This window comes from Furipterus horrens, unplaced genomic scaffold (assembly GCF_987537825.1).
Source record: "Furipterus horrens unplaced genomic scaffold, mFurHor1.1.pri manual_scaffold_3, whole genome shotgun sequence".
NCBI classification, from domain to species: domain Eukaryota; kingdom Metazoa; phylum Chordata; class Mammalia; order Chiroptera; family Furipteridae; genus Furipterus; species Furipterus horrens.
Genome location: NW_028327173.1, coordinates 129382831 through 129388819, shown reverse-complemented (window position 1 = coordinate 129388819; position 5989 = coordinate 129382831). Strand labels below are relative to the sequence as shown.

Genomic DNA, 5989 nt, shown 5'->3' with positions numbered 1-5989 from the left:
TAAATAAATAAATAAATAAATAAATAAATAAATGTTAAAGTGGCCACAGGACTTTTCATTACCTGAAAATGACTACAAATGACAGGAAATTAACTGATTTTATCTAAGGGGCAGGGAAGAGGTACTCCTGCAGAAAGTATCATTATAACTCAGAACAAGGGGAGAGAGAGAATGGACCAGAAGCAACATTTGAAGAGATAATGACTGAGACTTTTCCAAACCAACAGAAGATTCAGGATGTGCAACCAACCCCAAAATACATCTTTGTCAAGCTTCTGAGAACCAAAGACAAAAAAGAAAATCCTGTTAAAAGCAGCCAGAGATATAAATTCAACAAGCAACAAAACAAAACTCTATTTTTAGGGATGCATACATAGGTAGTGTAACTCTTTTAAAAGCAAGTAATTATTGTTTAAAATTTATGCTACCTGTTATCTCTAGAGAGGAGGAAGGGGATGTGATTGGGAAGAAAGACACAGGAGCTTCCTTGTGCCAATGGCATTCAATTTCTTCATCATGCAGATGAAGAAATTGGTCACCTGAGGGGCTGACGTAATTATTCATTAAACTGTACATACATGTTGTGTGTACTTATATGCTCTGTATTACACTATAAAAGTAGAATATATTAGGTAGTGCCTTATTATAATATTTTAAGTGGTGTTGTTGGATTTTTCCTTAGACCTTTTGATGAGAAAGAGTACTTTCTTGGGACATGTTTTTCATCTTGGTGGTTTCATTCACATCATCACAGTGTTGTTTTGACTTGGAGAATCTTTTTTTCCCAGAACTTAGAAATATCTACTTCTTGTAGATCACACCAGTAAACAAATTTGACCAAAGACAGTATTTTCAAAACTTAAAAAAAAAAAAAAGTTAAGAAATGACTACCAAATATAATTGCAGAACCAACAGAGACATATGCTATAGCTAAGGAATAGTATTTAGTGGTGAGTGGGTGGGCAATTTTTATCTCTTTTGGCACTTATATCTGTTCATTTCAGTGTCTGCTGAAGAGCTGTTTAATCTTAAAAATCAAGACAGATTTTAATGAATAATACATTTTGTTGTTATTATTTGAGCCTGCAAAATTTGTCTCTTATTCTTTCTTTCTTAAGCCAGCAGAAAGATGTTTTTGTATAATAAACTTTAAGTGATCACAGCATAGTTAGTGCCTTTTTATTTCTAAGTCTGATCTAACTTCAAGCTCACCCCAGTCCTTGAGGTCTGCCCAGTTCTGAGTTTGTCCAGTTCACATGGCTTTGGTGATAAAGTCAAGCTTCCAATACTCAGTTTTGGTTGGGGCAAGTAGACAGAAGGTGGAAATTTACAATATTTCAGGAACCATTTCATCAGGGAAAGGTTATCTTTATACTAAAAGAAGGTTAATTGAATCTGGAGAATTATCAGACCCATGGATTCCTTTTGGGTACTGAATATAGACTTGAAATGTCAAGGAATGAATAACCCATGGCTTTCCTCCTAGCCATGCATAAAAATTCAACTACAGTTTCATGGAGCAAACTATTATTAGTTTTCCGATCTTATTCTTTCCTCAATACTGAGTGCCACTCTCACTGGGAAGAATAGGCCCCAAGCATCCCCCCAACCATTTGGTTAATTTTAGTCTGTCTCCATTATGTGTACGAGGATCTAGTGAACTTCCTGAAACCTCCTCTTGGGTGGTTTGTAGACAAAAGTTGGTTTCAAAAACAAGAACACACCAGATTTACCAGGAGTGTGAGTCAGAGGAGACACCACGTACATTGTGCCAGCAGTTCCCAAGTGCAAGTCCTCAGATCTTCGTTAGTCCAAGACCGGACACAAGAGCCACCTGTAGGATAAACCATCCTTTGCCCTGTGATTATGGCCTCTACATTTATGTGAAAAGGGTTTTTTTCTTTTATGAAAACGAGGCTGATAAGAGACTGTGGTGTTTCAAATGGCCTTTTAAAAATATTTAGTTCCCTTCAATATTTTTTGAAATATTACAGGTCTGTGAAATCTAAAAGTCTGCAAACCATACTTCCTAAAAGATCTCTTTTTAACCCTATTGTTTTTTCATTCAGTCACAGATTACACCCACCCAGTGCCAGCTGTCATCCTCTTTAATCAATACTGTTGTATTTGGCATATTTAACTACCCCTTCTTTCTAAAACTTCCCTCAGTGAACAGGATACAGTGGCAAAAAACTAACAAACTCAAGAAGTTTTTCTTCTCTAATTGCTCCTCTGTTGCTTTCCTCGTTGGTACTTCTATTTCACCAAGTGAAAAGTCACAAGTCTGGGTACTCCTAAAGACACATTCATATTCAGTCTCTCTCTCTCTCTCTCTCTCTCTCTCTCTCTCTCTGTGTGTGTGTGTCTCTGTCTCTGTCTCTCTCCCCTTCACCCCTCTCATTAAATTGTTGTAAGAATGCTTAATATGAAATATCTACTCTCTCAGCACATTTTTAGTGCAGTGTCTGTCTGTTTTTTATTTGTACTCATTCTTACAGGAACAGCTGTCTTCAGACTTTAATTATCACCTCTGTGTTAATGACTTTCCACACTTCAGATGTGAGGACTTCCAATAATCTACCCGAGTTCCAACAGTCTTGAAACCATCTGCACTGGGATGGCCCACCATCAACTCAAACTTTCCCTCTTCCACAAGGAACTCATTTTTGTTCTCCACCAAACTAGCTTACCCTTGCAAATTTCCAGTTTCCATCAAGCACTTTACTGGCAACCCAAACCTCATTGTTCTTTTATCCTTCCTTTCTTTCACCTTCTAAATCCAATCACCCCTCAAGTTGTTTTGATCAATTTTTCAAGATTTCAACACAAACTTTGGAGTAAAAAAAATACCTAGATTTTTTTCCCCTTGTATCCTGGGCATGAACCAACATGAGCACAGACCAAAAGCCAGGGTGGGATAAACAAGGAGCCGCTTTGTCCCTGGCTGATATGAGGCAAGCACCACCAAACTGGGGCCACTCTACCCAGGTCAGGGACAAAAAGAGACCTAGATTTGATCACAGGTTCTGGCACTTAATAACTATGAGAACTTTGGACAAATTATCTTATAGACTAAATACTTGTGGCCCTTAAAAAATGCATATGTTGAAGCCCTAACCCCTAGGATGATGGTTTCTGGAGATGAGGCCTTTGGGAGGTAATTCGGGTTAGATGAGGTCATGATGGGACAGGTGCCCTTACAATGAGAAGCTCCAGAGAGCTGTTGTCATGTGAGCACATGGTGAGATGGTGGCTGCCTGTGAGCCAAGAGAAGGCTTCAGGATGAAACCTTCCCTGTCATCACCTTGATCATGGATTTCCCAGCCTCCAGAATTGTGAGAAATAATTTTCTGGTGTTTAAGTCATCCAGTCTATTGTACTTAGCTATGGTAGCCTGAGGAAACTGAAACACGCACCTCTCTATGTCTTTGTAAAATGTGATCAGTAATACCTCCCCTGCTGTAAAATATTAGTTCCTTCCTGTCTCCATCCCCATTACTACCAACTCACCTGAGGCCTTAACCTGCTAATTGCTAGACTTTTGAAACAACCATGAGTTCCCTGTTTCTGCTTATCCCTATTTCAGTCTACCCTCCACACCAGTCAGATTAAAATTCAAAGAGATCAAATCAACCCCGCCATTCCATTTCCTCAGTGTTGTCAATGGTTTGCCACATAACTAACGAATAAGGTTTAAGTTCCTAGACATGGCATTCGTGTATCTCAGAGCACCTGTTTTTTTAATACACACCTTAGGACATGTTTACTGATTTGAGAGAGAAAGAGAAAGAGATAGAGATAGAGAGAGAGAGAGAGAGAGAGAGAGAGAGAGAGAGAGAGAGAGAGAGAGAGAGAGAGAGAGAGAGAGAGAGAGGAACATCGATCAGTTGCCTCGCATATGCACCTGACCAGGAAACAAACTGCAACAACCTTTCAGTGCATGGGATGATGCCGCAACCAACTGAGCCACGTGCCCGGGGCTCAGGGTACCTTTAATATTATCTATTCAATTTCCTGTTAAAAATGTTCACTTCTCCAGGATGGTTTTTACTGATCCCATTCAAAGCTGGGCACATGGTGCTTCCCCAGGCTGGAAAGTACTGAACCTCCCTTCAGTCTACCCAGATTTGCTCTTCAAGTTATCCCTTCTCCAGTGTATCTTCTCCAGCTACTCCAGGGACTCTGATTTCCGAGCTTCTACTCCTTGTTTTGATACATAATTATATGCTAACTTCTATAATTTAACTGCCTCATGTAAGGATGTATTATTATTTCAACCAAGAAAGCAGCAGACTTCTGCAGAGCAAAACTCATTTCTTACTTGACTTCTCTATTATCCTGAACACCCAGCACGACACACACAGGCGAATCTCAAGAAATACTGTTGAATAAATGTGGCATGAACTTGATACAGATACAACTTAACATTCTTTTTTTTTAATTATAAAATATTTCAAATACTATATAGCAAACTCTAGGGAATAACAACAAATACCATGACTTAAAAAATGTTAATATATTGTCATGTTGACTTCCAAGTTCTTTAAGGAAATAACACTTTGCAGACACCATCACAGTTACTCCTGGTTGCATTTCCTCTCTCTGATCCCATTTCCCATCCTCTGGCCCTAGTGGTATCCATTCAGATGTGTCCTCACCATCAATGTTTTAATACTTTAACAACTCGCTTTCTCCCATCTTGCAAGATGGCGGGTGAAAAACCTGAGAAGCCGGATCCTAAGGAGAAGAAACCCGAAGCCAAGAAGGCCGATGCTGGCGGCAAGGTTAAGAAGGGTGACCCCAAGGCCAAGACGCCTAAGAAGGGGAAGCCCCACTGCAGCCGAAACCCTGTCCTGGTCCGAGGAATTGGCAGGTATACCCGGTCAGCGATGTATTCCCGAAAGGCCATGTACAAGAGGAAGTATTCAGCAGCCAAATCCAGGATTGAAAAGAAAAAGAAGGAGAAGGTTCTTGCTACTGTCACAAAACCAGTTGGTAGCGACAAGAACGGTGGTACCCGAGTGGTTAAACTTCGCAAAATGCCTCGGTACTACCCCACTGAAGACGTGCCTCGGAAGCTGCTGAGCCACGGCAAGAAACCCTTCAGTCAGCACGTGAGGAAACTGCGGGCCTGCATCACTCCGGGGACCATTCTCATCGTCCTCACCGGGCGCCACCGGGGCAAGAGGGTGGTTTTCTTGAAGCAGCTGAGCAGTGGCTTGCTACTTGTGACTGGACCTCTGGCCCTTAATCGAGTTCCTCTGCGTAGAACACACCAGAAGTTTGTCATCGCCACATCCACCAAAATCGATATCAGCGGTGTGAAAATCCCAAAGCACCTCACTGACGCCTACTTCAAGAAGAAGAAGCTGCGCAAGCCCAGACACCAGGAGGGGGAGATCTTCGACACCGAGAAGGAGAAATATGAGATTACAGAGCAGCGCAAGATTGATCAGAAAGCCGTGGACTCCCAAATTCTGCCAAAAATCAAGGCTGTTCCTCAGTTGCAGGGCTACCTCCGCTGTTTGTTCGCTCTCACGAATGGGCTTTATCCTCACAAGATGAAGTTCTGAGCTTTCGAAAAACCCAATTAAATAACTGATCTGTTAAAAAAAAATACTTTAACAACTCATATATGTGGCCATAGGTGCTACCTTTTGTGTTTTTTAAATTTATATAAATGTTTATACCATATTTATCCATCTACAAACTGCTCTTCTCAACTCATTTTTAGATTCTGAGAGCTATTCATACTGATCATTCAAGATCTCATTTAGTTATTTTACCATTCCAAGATGCTCCATTGTATGAGTGTACCATAATGTATTTATTTATTCCCACATTACTGAACATTTAAGTTGTTCCCAATTGCTGTCATAGGCAATACTGCAATGAAAATTCTCGAGAATGTGAGGCAGCCCACTTCCAAAGCAACTAGACACTCACATAAAGTCTTTAATTCCTCAACAATGGTTCACATGTGTTCTCT

The 5989-nt window shown here is 40.5% G+C and overlaps 1 non-coding gene and 1 pseudogene across 1 annotated transcript; one reads left to right on the top strand and one right to left on the bottom strand.

Moving 5' to 3' along the window:
• Positions 1-2864: 2864 nt before the first annotated feature.
• LOC150015943 (small nucleolar RNA SNORA48) lies at positions 2865-2998 on the bottom strand. The gene has a single exon (XR_016510365.1). It is a non-coding gene; the product is annotated as a small nucleolar RNA SNORA48 (small nucleolar RNA).
• Positions 2999-4693: 1695 nt separating this feature from the next.
• Positions 4694-5611, top strand: LOC150015942 (large ribosomal subunit protein eL6 pseudogene; annotated as a pseudogene).
• Positions 5612-5989: the final 378 nt, after the last annotated feature.